Consider the following 27,235-nt stretch of genomic DNA (forward strand, 5'->3'; position numbering starts at 1 on the left):
TCCAGAGAAGTGTGGCTCAAGATGGCAGACCAAATACATGCATCTACTCCTGGCCACAAACCCTGAAATATCTAAAAAACAGATATTTTAACAGAATACATTCATTAGCATTCTAAAATATAAAAGAAATTTTTGTCAGCAGACAAGAAATTCTGAAGAATCCTAGAAAATAGAAAAGCAAAGGAGATGGATGGTATTGACTAAGAACAGGATCTGAGGGAAAGAACCACAGCCCAAACCAGGAGTAGGAGAGAAGTACAAATTCAGAGAAGTCTCACTCTTAAGAGGAGGCCCTGGAGGGGACTTGAGGGTTCACTGAAGAACTGCCCTTGGAACAGCAGAGGCTGGCAGGTGTCCCTTTTCTCCTTGTTTATGCAGAGCGGTTGGCAGGAGCTGCTTTTAACCCCTGGCTAAACCCTCCAAACATCTCTCTTAAGAAATATCCTGACTGTGGGCTTCCTGTGTGGGTGCAAGGCACTGAAAAAGGAGGAAGGTGGAATGTAAGTACCTCCAGACCTTTAGAACAGGCGGGGAAGGGGAAAGGGAAGGGGAAGGTGTGATGGGGAGGTAAATGCATCACTTGCCTCAGCATCAGAACTTGGCCCTCCTCATTTTGGCCACGGGGAGTGGTTGAAGGGGCCGCCCATAGCGTGCTGCTCCAAGCCTGTGCACTTCAAACAAAGCTTGCCAGTCTTGGTCAGCCCCCCCAAGCAGGGGAAACAGGTGGATACTTCTTCAGAGGAGACCTGTATTAGCTGCCTATATTAATGAACCTAGTCTTTCCATCATTATTTATGTTAAATAAACAACTGAGATTTACCAGATACTGAAGGAAAACTAATAGCATTTAACAACAGAAACAATGATGAAGAGAGTCCCTGAGGATTAAAGACAATTAAAGGAATGAAAAAAAAACAGAAAAAAAATCATTCTGATGAAAATCTTCAAAAAGATTTAAAAGGCGACTGCACCCATAAGACAAAAATCGGATACCACCCAGAACAATTAGAGCAAAAAGAAAAATATTTTTAACACAACATTGTAAATCAACTACACTCCAATAAAACAAATTTTTTTAATACAAAAAAAAGAAAAGTATTTTTAAAAATGAGGTACAGCTCCTGAAAGGAAGTGACAGACTGTCAGTAGACATACAATCTTCTACCTAGACAATGCAAGGGAGTCAATTGAAATGTTCTTAAAATTAACAATAATGTTTAGTACAGCTGCTGATATAAGATCAACAAACACAAATCAATAGCTATAGTACAAGCCAGGTGTGGAGACACTGTTGTTTGGCCAACCTAACCCTCATTCTTACCCCCCTTGGCCCCTATAGCCTCCCTTGCCACCTGGAGGTGGTGGAGTGACACACCTGGCCAGTGAGAGCTGAGCCGTGTCTCTAGAGGAGCTTATGCATTCCTGATACAGACGTCACAACTTTCCCTCCCTTCTCCTTCTTGTCAGAATGCTGACAGGGGGCTAGCGCTGCAATGGGCATCTTTTGAAGATAAGGGCACAAGATGCAAAAGAGACAGATCCCCTGCTATCATCAAGCTGCTAAACCAACACTGGCGACTGCTTACCTTTGGCCTTTTTGTTATGTGACTAAAATAAATTCCTGTTTCTTTAAGCCGTAGCTGGTTTTCTGTTGTTTGTGGCCAAACGTATTCCTAACTGGTACATTCATAACAATCAGTGCAATGAAAAAAGATTTTCATACACAGAAGAAGCAAAAACTATAATATATAGCTTTATATAGAAATAAAAAACTATATAGTTTTATACAGAAATAAATACAAGAAATTTCCAAGACCCATATGAAGAAAACTATTTTTTAAAAAGCTTCAAGAAAATGGATAGAACAGTTTCTGATTGGAAAGACTTCCTAGGATAAAGATTTTAATCTATGAGCTAATGTACTATCAGTTGAAATTCCAGTAGGATCTTTAATGGAACTTGACCAGCTAATTCTAAAACTCATGTGAAGGAGAAAATGAGCAAAAAATAGACCTTTAACAATTTTGAAAAGCAAAGTAAAAATGAATATTTATTCTATCAGATATCAAGCATACTATGATGTTCTGTTATTTAAAAGTGTAAACTTAGTGCAGGAACAGGCAAATATAGTAATGAAACAAAAAAACCTGAAAACAGACTCTTGTATATATGTAATTTGGTATATAAAAAAGTTGGCGTTTCAAACCATTAGAAAAAGAAGGAACATTTAATAATGATACTGGATACTTTAGTATCCATTTTACAAGAATAAAGCTTGTGCACTATATTATGTCACATATATAAATAAATTCCAGATGGAATAAAGACCATATGTAATAAATAAAATCTTTAAAATATTGGATCAAAATAAATGAGAACATTTAAAAAATTCTGTAAAGGTAAAGACTGAGGGACTTCCCTGGTGGAACAGTGGGTAAGACTCTGTGCTCCCAATGCAGGAGGTCTGGGTTCGATTCTTGGTCGGGGAACTAAATCCTGCATGCATGCCGCAACTAAGAGTTCACATGCTGTGACTAAGAAGTTCATATGCCGCAACTAAAGATCCCTCATTCCACAACAAATATCCCTCGCGCCGCCACTAAGACCCAGTGCAACCTAAGTAAATAAATAAATAAACATTTAAAAAAAAAAAAGATTGACACATACAATAGTCATAAAGGCACCATAAACAAAGTTAAAACACATACAGCCAGGAAGAAAGTGTTTTCAACATATATGGCAGAAAAAGGATCAATATGAATAAGCATAAAAAATTCTTACAAATTAATGAAGTGACAAACTCAATAGAATGGAAAAAGATTATAAACAAGAATGAAGAAATACAAATGGCTAAAATTTATATATGGAGAGATGTTTAACTTCATTAATAAACAGGAAATTGCAAATTAAAAGAGTTAGTTTTTGCCACCAGATGAGCAAAAGTTAGAAAGCATGCTAATATATAGTTGTGAAGGGTTAGAAAATTGCTTACTCTCATACACAATTGTAGAAGTGAATGATGTAACCTTTTGGGGGGAGGCAATCAGCTATATCTTTCTATACCAAAAATAGACATGTGTTTTGACCCAGCTAAACCATATATTCTCTATCACTCATCTTACCGTCACAGTCAATGTCCTTGGAGGAACAGTCCATAGCCACTTTCTCATTCCCATCCACTCTGTCTTTCAGTAGTGTGGCTTATTACCTTCACCCACCCCCAGTTCTATTGGAACTCTTCTAGCGGGAGTCATAAATACCTAATTGTCATCTACAATGAAATCTTTTAAACACTTGTCCTCTTTGTCCTTGAAATATTTGATGATGTGGACCATTCTTTCCTTTATATTATTTATTCCTTTGGCTTCTAAGACTCTTCACTTTCACTTCTCCTTCTACCTCTCAATCTCCTTTACTCACTCCTCTTTCTTTGACTGATCCTTCAAAGTTGGTATTCCCCAAGGATTATTACCCGGCCTCCTCTTCCTTATGCTACGTGATCTCCTTGGTTGAGCTCAACTTATGGGTTTAATTTCTATTTACAGATCTGAGATTCTAAAATAATCAGTATCTTTAGTCTAAACCCCTTACTAAACTCTAGCTCCTTATTTATACCCATCTTCTAACATCTCCACCAGGATATTCCACAAGTATTTCAATAATCTCAAAAACATACTCCTCTCTCTGCTGTATATTATTTGTTTCCATCAAAGCTCTACTGTCCATCAAGTCACCACAGCTAGAATCCTGGGAGTCATGTGAAACTCTTTGCTGTCTCTTACTCTCATATTCAATCTGTCAAACAAGTTCTATAAATTCATAGTTATACCTCTCCCATCCACTTGCTTCTCTCTATCTTCATGCTACTGCATTAGTTTATTCCTTCATTATCTATTCAAGAAGTTCCTAACATGGAATTCACGGACTCACATGAATCCATGGATGGATTTCAAGAGATCTGTGAGCCACTGATGTTGTATGTAAAGTGTAGGTGTGTGTATACATATATGATTCTAAAAAGGGGTCTCAGGCCCCAGAAAGGTTAAGAACAATAAGCTCAGTCTAGTTGCTGTTATAATCTCCTAGTTATTCTTCCTGCTTCTAGTCTCACCCTTCTGGCCTATCCTCCATCCTGCTTCCATAATGTCTTTCCAGTGTATAAATCCAATAATGGCCCTGTTATACAAATATTATAATATCTTACCATTTTAAGATAAAACACAAACTAATTTGCAAGACCTTTCATGATCTGGTTCCTGCTGACTTCTGCAGCCTTTTGTATACCAATTTTCTTTCCTCCTTACATCCCAACTCCAACTCATGATAAAATTTTAATACTTATATTGTCCCTAATGTCCTGTTGTTCTATTTCTTTACCTTTGATCATATTGCTTTCTTTGCCTGGATGCTCTTCTTCACAAAGCCTTTCCTGTGTGTTCCCTTTGCCTCCAAGCCCATTAGACCATCCAGCCCAGGGAGAATTGATCACTTCTTCCTCAACAACCATAGTACATTATACAGAACTTTATCATAATCCCTATATTCCTTCATGCTACTTATTTGAGTTTACAGGTCAACTCATGTTCTGAACTGTGTATTCTCTGAGGGCAGGGACAGCATCTTGTTTTGGTCTCTTCCAGCAAATGGCACAGTGCTTGGCCCCTCAGGCTACTCCATAACTGTTAATTGAATGACTTTAAAGGGAATACCAGTCTGGATGTTTTATCACCATTGACGCCCTTTCATGTATATTAAAAAAAATGGAAAGAGGGATGGAAAGAGAAAGAACATCTCAGATAAAATCAGTAGAATGTGACTGGAAAAATTTGCTAGGTATAAACAGAATCTTATAATATCAAAACCTCCTTGCAAAGGCCAAGAATTCTAAAACAATGTGAAACAAAGGAGATGATACAGAAATTTTCAACTTTTGCTGGGAGCTCAACATAACTTTCTCTTGCCTTCATTCAAATATTAATTTTATAAGATTTATTTCTCATATCCTTTGAGTAATGTTAAAATATGTATGAGCTTGAGGCCCATACTAGAAAGTAGAATCAAGACACCAGTGTTTTGAGTTTACAAATCAACTAATTGAAGATTAGAGAACAGAAAAGAGGAATAAAACAAGCAGCTTCTGTATTTAAGGTATAAAAATAAATCTGATTCAAAGATTTTGACATATTGCAGGCAAGATCCCAACTTCATCAAAATTCCTTTACATATAAATCTTGAAAAATAATGTGGACTCCTCAAGAATATGTATCATGTTGCATTTGTGTATGGTGAAATGTTGAAGGCAGGAAGGAAAAATGGAGAGAGATGAAAGAAAATATGCCATATATGTACCTGAAGGGGGGAGTGGAGAATTTCTAAAAACTACACTAAGTTCTTAAAAAGGAAGTTTCCTACTTGCTTCAGTGAAATAACAATCTAACATAAAGAAGGCATTATCATTGCATCATGCAAATATTGACTGACTTAGCTAATCAGGGCTGTATATCCACAGCCTCTTTTTTCCCTGGAGTCTGCAGCGACAGCTTTGTGTACTCTGTAGTCTCTTGTGCCTGAGCCAACAACTGATAGAGTAGTAGATCAAAGCCCTGATACACAGATGCCAAGCAATTTGGTATTAAACAAGCGATAAGAGTACAAAAGGAGTCTCAATGTACTTTCACCACAATTCGAACAGCAAATAGTTAATTAGGTTGATAACAGATGTCAACATTTCATGTGATGTCATGGTTCTACAAGGTATAAACTTCTCCTGTCCCGAGATGGAAACTTAAATTATTTTATTTTTTAAAAGAAGCAAAGATGAATTCCATTTCCTATTTATGATTTTCCTCATCTGTAGCATTTGGTTAAACATAGTTTTAATTATTTCTTTAAGGCTTTTTTATAAAGGGAGAGAATATAATTTTTATCTGCATAATTTAAGTGAGGTGTTTAAAAGGTATTATGATGAGCCAGTAAAGTTTGCATTCAATGCAAATAATCAAGGCCCGAATTCATCAAGGATTATGGAGATGATGTTATTTCCAGATTTTTCTGAGGTTTCTTAGGTGTGTGATTTATAAATTATCTTACCCACTCACTCTAAAAAAAACAAAAAATGGTGTCATGAAATATAAAACACATATCTTCATGATATTTTTTATCTAAATGAAAACTACCAACTATCTAGTTATCTTAAACTAAAAATCAAATATTTAAACTAAATAAAACATCAGGAAAACTGAATACATTTAAATGTTTTTCTATGTAAGCATCATATAAACAGGTCAAAGGTATGAAATGCTCTAAAGTATATTTCTTTAGCTAAGAAATATATAAAGGTTATTACAGAGATATATATATTCCCAAGTCGCCAGTATCAAGTGTGAGGTAAATAGTAAAAGCCTCCCCAATGCCAAATGGATTACTAAACTCTTGGAGCAAAGTTTAAAAATTACATTATTTGTGGTGCCAAAACAAAATGAGACAAAAAACAAACAAAAAAAATCAAAACCTCCACAGTTAGATCATGTTAGAGAAGAATAAAATAAACATTAGAGAGATCATAGAATTGCTGGAACTTTACCAAGTAAGTGAAGTGTCACTAACTTTAGTTGGAACAACCACATAGTAAATCTCTGGAATACTACTTCCCTTTTCCAGATTTTATAATGAAATCAATGTATATTAACAGTGCCATCTACTGCTTGGCAGTAACACTACAGTGCCCCAAAGTGACCCAATGAATCCAAGGTAGTTATTTTAATTTTCATCAAGGACATCATAATTGGAACTGGTTCGTGGTGATATTCTGAGTGCACTATGTAATATGTTATATAGTCATTGACTAACCACTTTCTTTCTTTCTTTTCTTCTTCTTTTTTTTTTTTTTTTGAGGTACGCGGGCCTCTCACTGTTGTGGCCTCTCCCGTTACGAAGCACAGGCTCCGGATGCGCAGGCTCAGCGGCCGTGGCCGATGGGCCCAGCTGCTCCGCGGCATGTGGGATCCTCCTGGACTGGGGCATGAACCCGTGTCCCCTGCTTCGGCAGGCGGACTCTCAACCACTGTGCCACCTGGGAAGCTCTTTCTTTCCTTCTTTTAAAGCTAGATGTGCTTCCAAATAGTGATTAATGGGAACAACAGTGTAGTGAAAAAAATATTACAGTAAAGGTCAGGAGAGCTCAGTTCTTGTTCTTCTTCTTGTTCCACCATTGTATGACTTTATTTTCTGGTTAGCCTTCACAATCCTGCCTGGAATAATGTTAGCGAGGTGATCTTGAGGATTCCTTTCCTTCAGGAAAATAAATACATCATGTGGGCTCCTGCATGAAGGCATCTGAATCTTCTTCAAAACACTTTCCAAATACTTTTCAAACTTACTGAGATTTCTTTACTTGAGAATAGAAATGGTTATTTTAAGGCTCTCTAACATGCAAATAAAATTATTTTGATGAAAACTAAAATATAAAGGCAACCAACTTATTTAATCTAGAGAACTCCAGTATCTGGGTAATTTAGTAAATATTTCTATTTGTTTATAGTCCTGTAGATAGATCCCAAACCCAATGAGAATGGACAAACTACTCCATTCTATTAAATTTACATCTTAAAAATTTTTTGAACTTCATGGCATCATGTACCTCCTGGTGTGATGCACTGAGAAGAACACAATATTACTGAGTGTAGTATTCCTCCCAAAGAGGCATAGCCTGAATCTAATCATGAGGAAACATCAGAAAAAATAGATTAAAAGACTTCATACAAAAAAATTTGTCCTGTAATTTTTGAAAATGTCAAAGCCATACAAGGCAAAGAAAGGACTGTTCTAGGTTCAAAGAGTCTAAAGGACATGATAACTAAGTGCAATGTGTGATCCTGGATTAGGTCCTGGAGGAGGGGAAAAATCAACATAGAAAATATTATTGGACAATCGGTAAAATTTAAATATGGGCTATTTATTAGATCATAGTATTGAATAAAAGCTAACTCTCTTGAATTTGATAACTCTATTGTGGTTATGTAAGAAAACATCATTGTACTTGGAAATTATTTCTGAAGGAAATTCTCAACTAATGCAAATATTTCAAAACAATTATAAATATATACACATATCTATATATATATATAGATGTATGAATGGTGAAGCAAATGAGGCAAAATGTTAACAATTGGAGAATCTGAGTGAAGGGTAAACAGGAGTCATCTGGTACTATTCTTGCAACTTTTCTGTAAATTTTAAATTATTTCAAAATTAAAAAGTAAAAAAAGAAATAATGCCAGGTACATTTTAAAGCATAAAATTTAAAGCCTGAAGAGACTGAAGAAAACCATTTAGCCCAAGCATTTTACTTTATCTATTAGGGAATTGTAGCCTAAAGTGCTGAGGAGAACATAAGATCCCAGAAGCAATGGAAAAACTCCTATCTCCTGACTCCCCATCCAGTATCCTTTCAGCAAACCACACTGACTCTAAAAAGATAGCACATCACAGGTGCAAAAGTGCCATTTCAACAACTTAAGACATTACTGCCCAAATCTCCCAAGTTCCTCATAGTACAAACAATTCATCCTCAGATACTCTGTGCCAGCAGCTTTCTGGGCATGAGGAGATGGTAATGAAAAACACTGGTGCTTTCCTTAGGGAACTCAGACGGTGGGGGAGGTCACTGTGCAGACACAATCCAAACTGTGGCCTTTGATCTTATTTTAAGCCTGAAATTACATGTAAAGGGGTCAACTCTTGGGTTAAAAAAACAATTATAGGTATTTTCTGTAGATAGTGCGTTCCGTTGGTTTTTATCTCTTTTGTTACATGATAAAAGATGATAGAGTCAAAAGTACAAATGCTGGGGCTCTTAGAATTCAACATTAACACCCCTCTCCAGACTATAGGTTTTCTTACACTGTACAATCAAAGCTCGTTAGAAGATAAGATGAATGAGTCTATTTTCTACATTAAAATGCCAGCAGTTACACAGAAAGAAAAGAGAGAAGGGAGAAAGAGGGGGAAAAAAAACCACATCAGGAAATAAGGGAAAAGTCTGAGAGTTTTTTAAAGTAATCCACATGCTTTAATTTTTAAAAAGTGAACTATAAATAAATTGGTAAAATCCTTTTTAATGTGTGAATCGGTCATTCTTTTTGTCTATACCATAATAGCATATGTATTTATGTTACCTATCACAGCCTCTTGTGAAGTCTCAGTTGTTACTTTCATATTAGTTTACCCATTTGAAGGGCAATAAGTAACTGTTAAAGGAAAATGACTGTTTTCATAATGCTCAAATGTCTGATTAATGTAGTCAGAATTCTGCCAATCAACCAAAGTTTCATCTATATTTGTTTCAGCAGCACTAATGTTCAAAGCCAACTAATTCCAAACAGTTTGAAGGATAACACCCCAGCCAAGTGATTTTTTTCCTCCTGAATTGGCTAAAACTTTAATCAATGTATAAATCAAAAAATGGAAAAGCAGTAGACTGGATCATACCCATGTTTCCACCTGCTGGGGGTCAACTTATAATCTAGAAGTGTGTGCTATGTTACGGACCTGCCTGTTGGTGCCCCACAGGGCTCTAACACCACAACTCCATTTCACATTCTTTGAGGACTTTCCATCTGTATTTAAACCTGAACAATAACAGAGACGACAGTGCTAGGTAGAATTCCTGGAAGCATCAAGTTATCACTTCGTGAGTATCTACTGAAAGCTGTGTAGAAACGGGAGAGGCAGGATAACGTATGGTCAAGAGAGTGGACAGTGGATCAGACCACTATGTGCTGAGTCCTGGCTCTGCTATCAACTCATCTCTCCATGTCTCAGTTTCCTCATCTGGAAAGTGGGGTAATAAGGTGACCTAAATCATGAGTCTGGAGCAGAAGCTGCTCAATAACTGTCAGCTATTACTATGCAAACTTTACTAACAATTAAAATTTTCTTTTTCACATGTTTTACAAGACTCAAGCACCCAATGCTTCTAAAAGTAAGATCAATGGACCTTTTGCATCAAGCACTTGCATTCATTAAAACACAGATTCCTGGGCCTTAACCCCAGGCTGAATAAGAATCTTGGGTCGGGGGCAAGGAGATATAGGGCCCTGGACACTGCATTTAACATTTCACTCAGGAGTTGGAGAACCAGAATGTTATTCACTTATACATGTTTCGCTTATTTTGCTCATTTATAATTTTAATTCACTGTCTCACAAACCATAAAGCATAATGATAAGAAGACAAAATGTAAATAAACCATCCTTGCCAAAGAATATATGTAGTGTACCCAAACCTAAAAAATGGTGCCCTGGCTGGCCAATATTTAGATGATAGACTGGTTAAAAAAAAATCAGATAAATCTGTTTCTGTGGAGTTCTGCACCGGGCTATATTAATAGTTGGTGTTTACTGCCCCAAATGAAATTCTTCCTCAAAGTAGTTGTGTGCTGCCTGCAAAGTAGCAAAGCTACTCTAAGGAATGTGACGCTGCCAGTCCCCACCAGAAAGTAACAGAGTTACATGAACTACAGAAACTCAGAAGCCTGGTCTCTGGCTCCTCAGGGGCACATTTCATGTATCTTGCAAATAGGGTCCATTCGTTCATTCATTGAATAACTGTTTCTTGAGCATCACCTATATGTGAGGTACTAGTCTTACAGATGGTGGATTCCTAAGTTTTTTGGTCCAGCCCTTCTGTCACCATGTTTGTAAATGCAACTTCAGTTCTATATGAGAAGTTTGGGGGCGTAGGGAGGCGGTGAGTAGAACAGTAGATAGAATATTATAAAAGAAAGCATTTGCAGAACTGAAATCCAGATCTGTTGCAATAACATGTACTCTCTGGTGGGTTCTCATCCTTTCTCCTTAACTGTGAAAGAAAGAGAACAGAGATACCTGGTGCTACATGGAGGGCACATACCTGCAACTTCAGAGAGGATATAGTGGGATTCTGCTGCTAGCATCCTCGGGCAGGAATGATGACAGAACTCCAACAGTGATGTGTATCATGTCTGTCCTTTCCACATTTTGACCAGATTCTCCTGCTGGATTTCCCTCATTCAAACAAGGACTCATGAGACCATTCTTGTTAGTCAGAAATAATAGTCTATCCAGCCCCCAATTCTGACTCTGACAGTGGCACCAAGGGATGTTTGGAGGGACACCTGATATTGACCTGGTATAGACCCCAAGTACTCTACGTTCTTGTTAAGGGCAAGTTTAACTTGTTTTTAGAGAATAGTTTGCTCAGTCTACAAGAAACAAACAATATCAGGCTTTGACTGCTTGCTTGTGATTTTCCCTAGGTAAACTCATTTGTCTAAGCTTAGAGTACATTGTCTTTGTTCCTTCAAAAACACGAAACTGTGGTGGTTTCATTGAAAGGATGATTTAGATTCCATTTACCACAAACATTAAGTACTTTTCCTATCTACTTTTTTCAGCTGTATTTTTAGCTGTCACCGCAAATCACCAGTGTTGCCCAAAACACTGATGTGCCTTCCCATAAAAAACAGAAACCACAGTCCAGATAACTTAAGGTTCATGAATTTCAGAAAACACATTGGAGAGGTGACATTTCCCTCCTGTCTCAATTTCTGAACTCTTCTGACAAATTTGCTCTGAAATTAATAGCAAAATTCCAGAAGGGTATGCTACACTAACTCTTGTTGGAAATAAGAGGGTTAAAGATTATGTAAGAAAAGCCAGTCTCCGTATTTAGTTACCACATAATTCTGTGAGGGGGTATTTATAATCCAGACCATGAGCTTTGAATTAAGCTCATGGTTTTTTTACCCCTTCCAAATTCATAGATTAGTCTTTATCTGACATCCATTTCATGCTTTCTCCTGTAAAAACTGGCAGCCAGTGCTTACTCTCATCACCATGTGGTGTGTTGCAGAACCATTGCTTGACACATGGCAGCTTCAGCTGTATTTGTTCCTCTTGTCTCATTATTCTTTAAGGGATGGATTTCACCTTCATTTCACCATCTCAGTTTGCTCATTTCTTTATTAACAACACTAAGGCATTTAGTCAGATCATGATTCATAGCAGACTATCTTGTTTTGAGAAAAGAGTATAGGAGAACAGTAGGATTTTAGAGATAAGCCAATAAAATTATAGAACTGAATTTCTACAGTTTAAAAGTGTTATTCTCTTTGTATTAACAAAATGAGATTTTCTAAAATTTATATTTGAAAATTAAAAGAAGTTGACAATTTAATTAACCTATTAAAGATATGATTAAGACCCTTCACCAATAAACTGGTGGGACCTTCACATAGAAGGGGCCTTCCTTCACCTGTTTAGGAAGACATGACCTAGAGTCTGTCTCTATCGTTATTAGCTGATCATTAGCAGATCATTGCCAGTGTGGAGAATATAACTGACTTGCTCATGCAAGTCACCATCTTCCCCAGTATTCAACGGTCAAATCATACCCATTTGCTTGGAGCCCAACTCAAACCCTTCTTTTCCATGAAACCTCCCTTGATTATCCCAAGCAACATGCCTTCTCCCTCCTTTGTAGTCAGATTTATTGGCACCTATTAGCAAAGTGTTCCCAGACTTGGTAAAGGCCTGCAGGAGACCAACATCCAAGAATCTGTGAGGAATCTTTCCAGGGAGAAAGATGGCAGCAGCGAGGTCCCCACTCTCAGCAAAACTGCCTCAAAATATGCCATCATTTTAAATCCTAGGAGTCAAGCCTCCACTATGGAGAACAGAAAACTGTGGTACTGGGCATATTCACAAGGCACACATTTCTGAACCCACAATAACCATGGTTTAGCTATGGATCTACATAGCTGACTTGGTTTCTTTTCCTCTCTTCTAGCCTGTCAAAGATAGCTCTTTTTCTGGTCTACTTGGAAATCTTACTTTCTCCCTTATCATATCCCTCCCCCATTTCACATCCAAGGAGGAAACAAAGAAAGGGCTCCAGCACCTATTCCTCCTCTTCTGATCCACAAAGAGTTCAAGGGTATTTTGTCATGTCCTGGCAGAGCACTGACTGATAGAAGGAACCTGGTCCTTCATACCTTCATGTATTTTTCTGTTGGGGACTGGATACAATAGGGGCATGCCCCACAGACTGTGAAAACAATGGGGAAAAAATGTGAAAATATCACCCATAAGTACCCCAAGGAGGTGTAAGATCTCTGCTTTAACCTATTTCTATTCTTATTCCAAAACACTTGATGTTTGTTGAAGATGTTTTTCAGTTATACCTCAAAGGAAATGCGACAGTCAACCGCCCTGCACCAGTTCCAGCCTAACTGCAAGAGCAGCGCCTGGAAGAGGAAACCTAGAAGTGTCCAAAAGTTGCCTTTTCTACATTACCATGCTAAGATCTCCACCCGAAATGGGGACTTGCACCTTGCTAGGCACAATAGTACCGTGTGCAAAGGAGCCTGAGGGACTGCGCATGCCCCAGCTGTTCTTGGAAATCTCCATACCTTTCCCCAGTTTCTGATGATGCACCTGCCTCTTACCCCTTAAGAGTCCCCCACTTTCCTTCCTTTGGGGAAAAGCTGTCTTTAGAGCACAAGCTCTCCCTTCTCCATTCCTTGATCAACGAATAAAGTTTCTCCTCTGCTTTGCTGAACCTGGTCTTATTCAATTGACCTTAACAGCACCAGGCAAGGGAAGGACCCAGTTGGAGTCCACTGGATCCAAGAGAGTCAGTAACAAAAAGAGTGATAGAAACTGAGGTTTCCTAGCCTGGGGTATGGAAGATCAAAGAGTAATTGAAACATAAATTTTAAATATTAAAAACTACATTTAGATCATTATTCTCCATCAATATTAAAGCTAGATCAAAATGAAATAAGTTGAAACAGTGGAATAAGAAATTAAAGAAGTAATTTTCATAACTGGAATAGAAATAAATTACCCAAGAAGGTAGAACAACCTTCATTGTTGGTGTTCAACAGGGTGAGTTTTCATCTGCTGGAAACAGTTTAAATAGAGCAATGTGTATGACAAAATTTTGATATTAAAATCTATGATTCTCTGATGACAGACTAATCAGAACTTTAATATCTAGTTCAACATATCATGCTCACAACATTAATTCTAAAGCTGAGATTAGAAATAAAAGCATAATTACTTCCCTGCCAAATGAAGTCAGTCTGTATATCAAAGTTATGCCTTTGACATAAATGGGAGTGTCAACTGATTCTATCTTTATTAAGTTGAATACTAGTACCTTCTATTACCTGTTACCTAGTACCTCTATTTTTATTCTTTATACAGGATAGAAAGCAAAGGAGAATGCTTTTAAATATATTGATGTGAAGTTCTTTTGGACATCAACCAAATAACATTTTCAAATAAAAATGAAATTTATTATAACATGGTCTTAATAAGCATATTTTATGAAACGTAAGGAGTAAATCAGTATAGGAAAGAAATGATGGTTGCCATAAAAGTAGTGTACAAAAAGTTCCAACTAATGGCTTCTCAATAAGCTTGGCCAACAAGTATATCTGACACTTAAAAAATGTACATCATTATGAGTTAGCAACTAGTTTATCTTAAAGTCCCTGACATTATTATTTTTATTTCCTCTGGCTACATAAGTAATAAGGCATATTGTTAAACTTGGAGAATAGAAGAAAGTATAACAAATAAAATAAAAATCACCCATATTCCTATTACCCAGAGGTAACTTCTGTTAGCATTTTGGAGTTAATTTCCTCCCAGTCTTTGAGATCATGTTTCATCAGCAGGTGTTTTTTCCCTTTTAAAATCTCATTCCTCTTTTTCTCCCATGGGATAAACAGCCATATCATTACACTTCCTTTCAAAACATTATATTTAATATCTGCAAAATGTTTTATCAAAGGCATGCACCGCAAGATATTTAACCTTTCATTATTACTGGAGATTTTAGTCAGTCTTAATCCTAATCAAGACTCAGGAGACAGAAGCCTCTGTTAGGCAAAAAGGCACTTGATACAGGGAATTAGGAGCCTGTAAAACTGTATAGATTTGAAAGAGTGGACTCTAGCCTGGATCCCAGGAATGATTCCTAGAACACCACCAATGCATGTGGGAAAGCAGGAGACCCCCTGCTGGGACTGCTGACTTCACACTGCCCTGGCTGTGATCCAGGAAGCAGGACTATTGCCACCACCACCACACCCTCTCTTGATACTACCCAAATGAGTGATGGACACTGGGTTCTTCTTCAGGAAAACCTGGTGTTTCCACCACCATGTTTGCCAAAAACAAAAACAAAAAACCAAAAAAACAAGCAACAACAACAAAACCCTGGGTCAACAGGAAAATGAACTCTGCTTCACTCTCACTCTCTATATATCATGTGAGTGCATCTACCTGATCTGCATGTGGATTCTATATGTAAGGAATGCTAGGCTGTGTTGATTTTAGCTTTCCAGGCCCTGCAGAGCAGAAGGGCCAACAAAAATAAGCTTGGAAGGACGCTGAGCCTCCATCCACCACATCAACCACAATTTTTGTCAATAAGGTGGTGAGGAACATCTTTGACATCAACCTTTATCTGAATCACAGTTTGCCTCCTTAGGGTAGATTCCTGGAAATGAAATTACTAAGCCAAAGAATAGAAACTTTTTAGACTCTTGATGATATATATTGTCAAACTGATTTCCAGAAAAGTCCTATCACTATACAAGATGTGAAAGTGCCTGTCTCACCATACCTTTTTTTTTTTTTTAAGTGAAAGCGAGTTTATTTAAAGAGATATACATTCCATAGACAGAATGCGGACCATTTCAGAAGGTGACAGTGGCCCCTGTCTCTCCGTGCGTATACCAATATTGACCATTGAGTCTCTTTTTAAAATCTTCAAGATCACCACCAGTGGTGGAAATCTCCTCATGACAATCTGGTCATCCCTGTGTTAATAAGAAAAACTGAGAATATCCCTAGACTGACCAAGAGATTTATAAGATTATATCCATCCCTAAAGATCCATTACAAATGAAATTCTCCACAGTAACGGGCTATTCATATTGTTTGCCTTCAGGAGAGGTACATCACAGAGAGCCTGTGCAGGGCCTCTGAAGTAGGAGCACCCCAGTGTGGGATGGCAGCAGGATGGCTCTGCAGGAACGGTAACTGCTGAGGTAAAAGGCAAGGGTAGATATTTGAAGCTGTTTTCCCTGCTAGAAACAAATGGCAGTGCCCAGGTGTCAACTGGGGCTTCTTCTTTATCCATCCACCTGTAATTCCCATCAGCACTTCTAAGTCACACCTATTAGGCAAACAATCGAAATAAAAAGTCTCTTTCTAACCAAATACTTCACAGCAAATCCCTCTTGTTGTCCCAGTTCTATTCAGACTGTCGCCCTGAAGCCCTTTCTCTATATAAATTCTGTAGCTGGGCTCTTGGAACCCATGTTACCACTTCTACCCCTTTCACAGTAAGAGTGAAAAAGGAGATGTGAAAAAGATTCCTTAAAGAACCCACATCTCCAGCCCTGGGTGGGTTCCAATAGCAATAACTATATGCAGTGCAGGGAACTAACACCATTATCCTGAAAAATGATAATTATCATTTCTAGGTAGGGTGGGTTCATTTTGTTTCATGAAAGCCCCTCAGATGTGCTTGATCACTCTCTCTCTCACCTTTCTCTTGGTGTCCAGACCCTATTCTCCTCTTACTAATCATTGGCTAATCCGCTCTCTTATATATCTGCCTCTGGATCAATCAGACGCCACTCCTTCCCAAAGCAAGGTCTACCACTGCTTCTGAGCTGAGAGCTTGTGGGGAGCCTCTTCAGGTAGAACAGTGATTTTCAAAGTGTGGCCCTGGACCAGCAGCTGTGGCATCTGGGAACATGTTAAAAAAGCAAATTCTCTGCCCCACAGCAGATCCACTAAATCAGAAGCTAGTTGTGGCCCAGCTCTCTGTGTTTTAACAAGCCGTCCAGGTAGTTCTTATGCACACCAAAGTTTGAGAACTACTGGGCGAGAAGATATTGGGGTGGGTGGCACTGTACAGGTGCACATGGTACAGTATCTCAGGGGGAAATAATTTAGCTTGGATTATATGATCAGGGAAATGGGCCCAGGGAAAGTCATCTTAAAAGAGAAGAATAACATGCAGCAAATTATACGGCTCTGTGGACTTTAGGTTCAGCACATTCTTCTCACCACAAAAGTTAAAAAGATTTTGACATTCAAGAGCCAATGCCAGTAGCAGTGCAAAAAGGGGAATAGAGTTCAGAATAAAATGTTAATGTGGAGTTCCATTTTTTTCAATTTGTAAAAGGAGATGGTACTGGGATTTTTAAGGGACAGTAGAAGCTGTCTTTAATGCTTTAACTACTGTCTGGTGTGGTAGAAAGAGCCCCAGATTGGGAACAGAGGACTGAAGATCAAGTCTCAGCTTTTCTGGTTGGTTATTTTATGACCTTGGGCAAGTCAGGACCTCAGTTTCTTCATTTATAAAATGAGTAGTAATTACGTCTTCTCCATGGTCACATCCAGTTCTAGAAATACTCTATTATCCTATGACACTCTTTGAAATGGACCCAAAACTACCCTGATGCTTTTCTCTACCCTTGAGATTTTGTGGTTTTAAATAGGGGATGGAGCACATCACGTGGACATCAGGGCATGGACTGTGTGAAGCCATGACTTTTGTGTGAAGTCATGACTCTCAGAAAGGAACATTTTTAGGAGACAAGATAAGGTGGTATTAGGAAAGGAAAGACTAGGGATAACCTGGGTTATTAGGCAAGTCTGGGCAGGGCCCAAAGAAGAGACAAAAAGGAAATTGCAGAAGGAAGGAATCCCAGTCTAGGCTTTACATCTAGAGCTTCAACTCACTAGTGACAGCCTGGGTGAAGATGCCCTCAATCAAAGCTCAAGGCACCAACAGCAGGTGGAAAGAGCAACAGAGCTAAGGGAAAAAACACAAAAAATCAAGCATTAACTATTTCAGTCCTAGCAAAGCAAATGGCTTCCTGCTGAGGAACTCTGAACAAGTCACATGTTCCCTGAGCCCATGTTTCTTCCTGTCAAAAAATGGGAAGTCAAGGTCAAAAGGAGATGACAGAGCTGAAGTTTCTAGCATGGTTCTTGGCACAAAGTATGCCCTTTCCCTGCTTCCCAACCAACCCTATAAAAAAGTGACCTGTCCAAAGCCATAGGCAGAACTAGGACCCAATGCCAGCCTCAGGACTCAGAGCACTCCTCTCCAACAGCACCAGCCTATACCCATCTTACCTTCCTTCCCATTATCCACTTGACTCAAAACATCAACTGTATCTGATCCCTGTTTTTGTATAGAAACAAAAGCACACACATAAATTCAACCTTCTTGGTACCATATAAAACAGAAATGCATACGTTGGCTTTTCCCAGTACCAACCTGGCTCCTTAAGGAAAAATTCATATGCCTAATTTTCATCATTGTCCATTGTAGGAAGAAATAAATTTTATTAGTGTTTATTGCTTATGTCAAGGTTTGAGATGACTTTTTAAAGGCTGAATTTTCTCTGAGGAGTTTGCCTGGATTAGCAATTCTAAAAAGTTGTGATGCATTTATTTTAATCTCTTGCCTGAGAGAATAATTTCTGCAGAGATAACAGCGTAAGTGAAAAGCAGCTATTGTGTATGCACAGTAGCATATTTTCTTTTCTTCTTTTTTTTTTTTTTTTTTTTTTTTTGCGGTATGTGGGCCTCTCACCGTTGTGGCCTCTCCCGTTGCGGAGCACAGGCTCCAGATGCGCAGGTTCAGTGGCCATGGCTCACGGGCCCAGCCGCTCCGCGGCATGTGGGATCTTCCTGGACTGGGACACGAACCCATGTCCCCTGCATTGGCAGGTGGACTCTCAACCACTGCGCCACCAGGGAAGCCCCACAGTAGCATATTTTTAGACCCTGTCCTATTTAAAAAGAGAGGATAACAACAAATTGTGCCCTAACAATCAAGGTCCATACTTTAAATTACTGTGAGTTACACTGTTAAATCAATGCATGCTGGGTGAAAACTTTTCTCCTCATGTGTGTACAATTTTACAGGTTCCTCGACTACAGAGCAAAATGCACTGGTACTGTGAGGCTTCTTAAGTCTATAATTCTTTAATGGCTTTTGCTTTTAATGTTTCCCTCCCCATTTGTTCACTAAATGGTTCATTTTACATTGAAAGTCAAATATGATTGAGCAAGAAAGCACTGACTCAGTATTCTTTCTTAAAGGGTTAATGAGCAATAGGCAGCAAGTTGAAATTAAAGTAGGTGAGATGGAAGAGAAGGAGGTGCTGGTCTGTACCTTAAAAATGGCTTCCATCTTAGGGAATATTAATTGACTTGTGACTGGTAAACTCTGAACCAAAATCAATATTTATATTTAATGTTGGAAAACAGACCCTGGCAAGGGAGGCGTAATGTCTTTCTAGTCTCTATCTTAAGGGGGTCAAGGGGACCTGGGAGAGGTTCAATATTGAGCAACAAAGATGATTTAAGCATAGAATAAAAGGAAGAACCCCCAAAGGCTTTATAATGAAGATAGAGATCCAATGTTCCTGTTTCTACCTAGGAAAGGAAATTGCATGGCCCAGAGCTAACATGATACTTCCTAAACTTGGTTGGAAAACTGGCTAAATTAAATCTGATGCAAGAAAAGGAAAGAATAGTCAAGGTATGGAGGTGAGGTAGAAAAAAGAGAGCTAGAGATTCCTACTGGAAAAAGAGGTGCTGTCAAGGTTCTCAGACAGGAGAGATGTTCATCTTTAAACTGCACACACTTCCCCACCTGCTGAATGGAATTTTCATAATCATGACAAACATTTCCACAGATGCCTGTAAATACATCATATCTTTAAAATGATGTCTTGACAAATCAAACACCTAAAGGGGTTTCTCTTCTCAGAGATCTAGGGAGAATTCTTCTTGGTATATCTTCTTGGAATGTCTAGGTATAACCAATCCAGAGCCACAGGTGTCTGAGAGTTGAGGAAGCTTCAAGAAGCAGGCTGAGTGCCTTTGCAAAGGCAGCTGTGATGACTTGCATCCTTCAGTGGCCTGCTTACCTACCAGGCCAGACAAATCCTTAAGGAGACAGACACACGTTCATTGTTGGAGGAAGGGGAAGAAATCCCTCAAGGCAGAAATGGGGAGTTTGAGCTCTGTGTTCAATTAAGATACTTATCTGTAAACTCTGAGAACTGAAACGAAATTTCTTTTGCTTTACTCTCCTTACTCTTTAGTCAGAGTTTATTTAAAGAAAAAGAAAATTAACTAGATAATTCAAGAGAAGCAATCTGCCTGTCAACATTCTTCAAATGCAGACCAGTGCTATTGTTTTCTTATGTCCAGTTAAATCTAAGAATCCCATCTATAAATTGGGAATTTAGGATTGACATATACACACTACTGTATTTAAAACAGATAACCAATAAGGATCTACTGTATAGCACAGGGAACTCTGCTCAATATTCTATAATAACCTAAATGGGAAAAGAATTAGAAAAAGAATAGGTATATGTATATATATAACTGAATCACTATGCTGTACACCCGAAACTACCACAACATTGTAAATCAACTATACTCCAGTATAAAATAAAAATTGAAAAAAAAGAAGCCCCATCTGTGTGTTCAACATGGTACATGTTTTGCAACCCACGATGTATTGTGGGAATGATTGAGTCTACCAAGCAGGCCTTGGGAACTGGAACATAGTAGACAAAGTTATAATCCCAGGGCCATCCTTAGTTCTATTCTTGTCTTTGGTTCTGTCTTTATACCTATCCTTGCATTAAAGGCTCTATCCCTGGCTTTTGCCCCCTCTTGTCTGGGCAGGGAAAAGACACCAGAGGGTGGCCTACATGCAGAGGCAGGGCCAAAACCAAAGCTGAGCTCCAGGGGCAGTGCGACTAAAGAAGAGGAAGGGAATTCTCTTGGTGCAGCTGCAGGAGCAGTGGATTAAATCCCCGCAACTGGCTTGGTAAACACTGCATCTGTGGAATATCTGAATAGATAAGGAATGTTCCCACAATGAGGCTATGGCTATTGGGGACAACTGTGGACTTTGGAGATTTTAGTGTCTGTTCTCATTTTTGGGTTTGTTTATTGCTTTGGTTGCTCTCTTCTTTTTTGTTTTCTCTCTTTTTTATTTTCTTTTTTGTGAGTGTGTGCATCTTTCTTTGTGTGTTTTTGTCTGTTCAGTTTTGCTTTTACCATTTGTCTTGGGGTTTTGTTTATCTGTTTGTTTTTTCTTTTTTCTTCCTTTTCCTCCATGCTGTGAGCCTTGTGGGGTCTTGGTGCTCTGGCCAGGGGTCAGGCCTGAGCCTCTGAGATGGGAGAGCTGAGTACAGCATGCTGGACCACCAGAGAACTCCTAACCACATGGAATATTAATCGGTGAGAGCTCTCCCAAAAGTCTCCATTTCAACACTAAGACCTGGACCTACCCAACAGCCAGCAAGCTGCAGTGCTGGATGCCTCACACCAAACAACTAGAAAGACAGGAATACAACCCCACCCATTACCAGACAGGCTGCCTAAAGTAATACTGAGCTCCCAGACTCCCCAAAACACACCACCAGACACAGGCACCAGTCCCCCTCACCAGGATGCCTTCACAAGCCACTGGACCAACCTCACCCACTGGGGGCAGACACGAGAAGTAAGAGGAACTACAACCCCGAAGGCCACTGAAAGGAGACAACAAACACAGTAAGTTAAACAAAATGAGAAGAAAGAGAAATATGCAGCAGATGAAGGAGCAAAGTAAAAACCCACCAGACCAAACAAATGAAGAGGAAATAGGCAGTCTACCTGAAAAAGAATTCAGAGTAATGATAGTAAAGATGATCCAAAATCTCGTAAATAGAATGGAGAAAATACAAGAAACGTTTAACAAGGACTTAGAAGAACTAAAGAGCAAACAAACAGAGATGAACAACACAATAATTGAAATTAAAACTACTCTAGAAGAGGGCTTCCCTGGTGGTGCAGTGGTTGAGAGTCCGCCTGCCAATGCAGGGGACACGGGTTCATGCCCCGGTCTGGGAAGATCCCACATGCCACAGAGTGGCTGGGCCCGTGAGCCACGGCTGCTGAGCCTGCACGTCTGGTGCCTGTGCTCCGCAACGGGAGAGGCCACAAGAGTGAGAGGCCCATGTACTGCAAAAAACAAACAAACAAACAAACAAAACACAACAAACAAACAAACAAAACAAACTCTAGAAGAAATCAATAGCAGAATAACTGAGGCAGAAGAATGGATAAGTGAGCTGGGAGATAGGATGCTGGAAATAACTGCCACAGAGCAGAATAAAGAAAAAGAATGAAAAGAACAGACATAGTTTCAGAGACCACTGGGACAGCATTAAACACATAAACATTCCAATTATAGGGGTATCAGCAGATGAAGACAAAGAGAAAGGGTCTGAGAAAGTATTTGAAGAGATTATAGTCAAAAACTTCCCTAAATTGGGAAAGGAAATAGTCAATCAAGTCCAGGAAGCACAGGGTGTCCCATACAGGATAAGCCCAAGAAGAAACATGCCAAGACACATATTAATCAAACTATCAAAAATTAAATACAAAGAAAAAATATTAAAAGTAGCAAGGCAAAAGCAACAAATAGTATTCAAGGGAATCCCCATAAGGTTATCAGTGGATTTTTCAGCAGAAACTCTGCAGGCCAGAAGGGAGTGGCAGGATATATTTAAAATGATGAAAGGGAAAAACCTACAACTAAGATTACTCTACCCAGCAAGGATCTCATTCAGATTCACTGGAGAAATCAAAAGTTTTACAGACAAGCAAAAGCTAAGAGGATTCAGCACCACCAAACCAGCTCAACAACAAATGCTAAAGGAACTTCTCTAATGGGAAATACAAGACAAGAAAAGGACCTACAAAAACAAACCCAAAACAATTAAGAAAATGGTAACAGGAACATACATATGGTTAATTACTTTGAATGTGAATGGATTAAATACTGCAACCAAAAGACACAGACTGGCTGAATGGCTACAAAAACAAGACCCATATATATGTTGTCTACAAGAGACCCACTTCAGACCTAGGGACACATACAGACTGAAAGTGAAGAAATGGAAAAAGATATTCCATGCAAATGGAAATCAAAAGAAAGCTGGAGTAGCAATACTCATATCCCATAAAATAGACTTTAACATAAAGAATGTTACAAGAGACAAGGAAGGACACTACATAATGATCAAGGGATCAATCAAAGAAGAAGATATAACAATTATAAATATATATGCACCCAACATAGGAGCACCTCAATACATAAGGCAAATACTAACAGCTATAAAAGGGGCAATCGACAGTAACAAAAAAATAGTAGGGGACTTTAACACCTCACTTATGCCAATGAACAGATCATCCAGACAGAAAATCAATAAAGAAACACAAGCTTTAAATGACACAACAGACCAGATAAATTTAATTGATATTTATAGGACATTCTATCTGAAAACAGCAAATTACACTTTCTTCTCAAGTGCACATGGAACATTCTCCAGGATAGATCACCTCCTGGGTCACAAATCAAGCCCTGGTAAATTTAAGAAAACTGAAATCATATCAGGCATCTTTTCTGACCACAACGCTATGAGATTAGAAATCAATTACAGAAAAAAAACTGTAAAAACCACAAACATATGGAGGCTAAACAATACACTACTAAATAATGAAGAGATCACTGAAGAAATCAAAGAGGAAATTTAAAAATACCTACAGACAAATGACAAAGAAAACACAACAACCCAAAACCTATGGGATGCAGCAAAAGCAGTTCTAACAGGGAAGTTTATAGCAATACAGTCCTACTTCAAGAAACAAGAAAAATCTCAAATAAACAGTCTAACCTTATATTTAAAGGAACTAGAGAAAGAAGAAGAACAGAAAAAAAGCCCAAAGTTAGTAGTAGGAAAATAATCACAAAGATCAGAGCAGAAACAAATGAAACAGAAACAGAGAAAACAATAGCAAAGATCAATAAAACTAAAAGCTGGTTCTTTGAGAAGATAAATAAAATTGATAAATGTTTAGCCAGACTCATCAAGAAAAAGAGGGAGAGGACTCAAATCAATGAAATTAGAATTAAAAAAGGAGAATTACAATGGACACTGCAGAAATACAAAGCATCATAAGAGACTACTACAAGCAACAGTATGACAATAAAATGAACAACCTGGAAGAAATAGACAAATTCTTAGAAAGGTATAACCTTCCAAGATTGAACCAGGAAGAAATAGAAAATATGAACAGACCAATCACAAGTAATGAAATTGAGATTGTGAATAAAAATCTTCCAACAAACAGAAGTCCAGGACCAAATGGCTTCACAGGTGAATTCTATCAAACATTCAGAGAAGAGCTAACACCCATCATTCTCAAATTCTTCCAAAAATTGCAGAGGAAAGAACACTCCCAAACTCATTCTACGAGGCCACCATCACACTGATACCAAAACCAAACAAAGATATAACAAAAAAAGAGAAAATTACAGACCAATATCACTGATGAATATAGATGCAAAAATCCTCAACAAAATACTAGCAAACAGAATCCAACAACACATTAAAAGGATCATACACCATGATCAAGTGGGATTTATCCAAGGGATGCAAGGATTCTTCAATATACACAAATCAATCAATGTGATGTACCATATTAACAAGCTGAGGAATAAAAACCATATGATCATCTCAAAATGTGCAGAAAAAGCTTTTGACAATATTCAACATCCAATTATGATAAAAACTCACCAGAAAGTGGGCATAGAGGGAACCTACCTCAATATAATAAAGGCCGTATACAACAAACACACAGCAAACATCATTCTCAATGGTGAAAAACTGAAAGCATTTCCTCTAAGATCAGGAACAAGACAAGGATGTCCACTCTCACCACTATTATTCAACATAGTTTTGGAAGTCCTAGCCATGCCAATCAGAGAAGAAAAAGAAATAAAAGGAATAAAAATTGGAAAAGAAGTAAAACTATCACTGCAGATAACATGATACTATACATAGAAAATCCTAAATATGCCACCAGAAAACTACTGGAGCTAATCAATGAATCTGGTAATTTGGTTGCAGGATACAAAATTAATGCACAGAAATCTCTTGCATTCCTATACACTACTAACAATGAAAGATCAGAAAGAGAAATTAAGGAAACAATCCCATTCACCATTGCAACAAAAAGAATAAAATACCTAGGAATAAACCTACCTAAGGAGGTAAAAGATGTGTACTCAGAAAAATATAAGACACTGATGAAAGAAATCAGAGATGACACAAAGAGATGGAGAGATATACCACGTTCTTGGATTGGAAAAATCAATATTGTGAAAATGACTATACTACTGAAAGCAATCTACAGTTTCAATGCAATCCCTATTAAATTATCAATGGCATTTTTCACAGAACTAGAGTGAAAAATATTAAAATTTGTATGGAGATACAAAAGACTCTAAAGAGCCAAAGCAATCATGAGAGGAAAAAAAAAAAATCGAGCTGGAGGAATCAGACTCCCTGACTTCAGACTATACTACAAAGCTATAGTAATCAAGACAATATGGTACTGGCACAAAAACAGAAATACAGATCAAAGGAACAGGATAGATAGCCCAAAGATAATCCCACGCACCTATGGTCAACTAATCTATGACAAAGGAGGCAAGGATATACAATGGAGAAAAGACAGTCTCTTCAATAAGTGGTGCTGTGAAAACTAGACAGCTACATGTAAAAGAATGAAATTAGAACACTCCCTAACACCATACACAAAAATAAACTCAAAAAGGATTAAAGCCCTAAATGTAAGACCAGACACTATAAAACTGAGAGGAAAACATAGGAATAACACTCTGACATAAATCACAGCAAGATCTTTTGGACCCACCTCCTAGAGTAATGGAAATAAAAACAAAAATAAACAAATGGACCTAATGAAACTTAAAAGCTTTTACACAGCAAAGGAAACTAAGAAGACGAAAAGACATCATTTGCAAAGGAATCAATGGACAAAGGATTAATCTCCAAAATATACAAACAGCTCATGAAGGTCAATATCAAAAAAACAAACAACTCAATCAAAAAACGGGCAGAAGACCTAAATAGACATTCTCCAAAGAAGACATACAGATGGCCAAGAGGCACATGAAAAGCTGCTCAACATCACTAATTATTAGAGCAATGCAAATCAAAACTACAATGAGGTATCACCTCACACAGCTTAGAATAGCCATCATCAGAAAATCTACAAACAATAAGTGTTGGAGAAGGTGCAGAGAAAAGGGAACCCTCTTGCACTGTTGGTGGGAATGTAAATTGATACAGCCACTATGGAGAACAGTATGGAGGTTCCTTAGAAAACTAAAAATAGAATTACTGTATGACCCAGCAAACCCACTACTGGGCATATACCCAGAGAAAATCATAATTCAAAAAGACACATGCATCCCAATGTTCATTGCAGCACTATTTACAACAGCCAGGACATGGAAGCAACCTAAATGTCCATCGATAGATGATTCGATAAAGAAGTCAGAAAGAGAAAAACAAATACTGTATATTAACACATATATGTGATATCTAGAAAAATGATACAGATGAACTGGTTTACAAGGCAGAAATAGAGGCATGGGTGTAGAGAACAAACATAGGGACACCAGGGGGATGGGGTGGGATGAATGGGAGATTAGGATTGACATATATACACTAATATGCATAAAATAGAGAACTAATGAGAACCTGCTGTGTAACACAGGGAACTCCACTTTGCTGTACAGTAGAAACTCACACAACATTGTGAAAAAACTATACCCCGATTGAAAAAAAAAGGCTCAATCCTTTAATTTTTTCACTGGAAAAAATTATATATATGGTGTAATTTTCTTTTCTGCTTAACTACAGAGATGTTGCAAGATTATTAGAGCTATTATTCATGAAAGCCTTTCAGCTCTTGATAAAAATGCACTAGATAAATTCAATATTACAGTTATTATTTTCATTATTCACATCTATCCTTTGGCCAAGGCCTATGTATAACACATTATTATTGTCTCTTTAGGCTAATAAAAGTTTTGTCCTTTTTTTCCCCACTCGCTCTTAGCACCCAATGCAGTAATGATAAAATGCTTGTGTATTTTCAACATTTTTTCTTTCCAAATGCCATTAGGCTTATTTCAGGTGTATATTTTGTTCACTAGATCACATACAACAGTATTAGTATAACATAGAACTGGCAATTACATT

Source organism: Kogia breviceps, chromosome 3, assembly GCF_026419965.1.
Source record: "Kogia breviceps isolate mKogBre1 chromosome 3, mKogBre1 haplotype 1, whole genome shotgun sequence".
Taxonomy (NCBI): Eukaryota; Metazoa; Chordata; class Mammalia; order Artiodactyla; family Physeteridae; genus Kogia; species Kogia breviceps.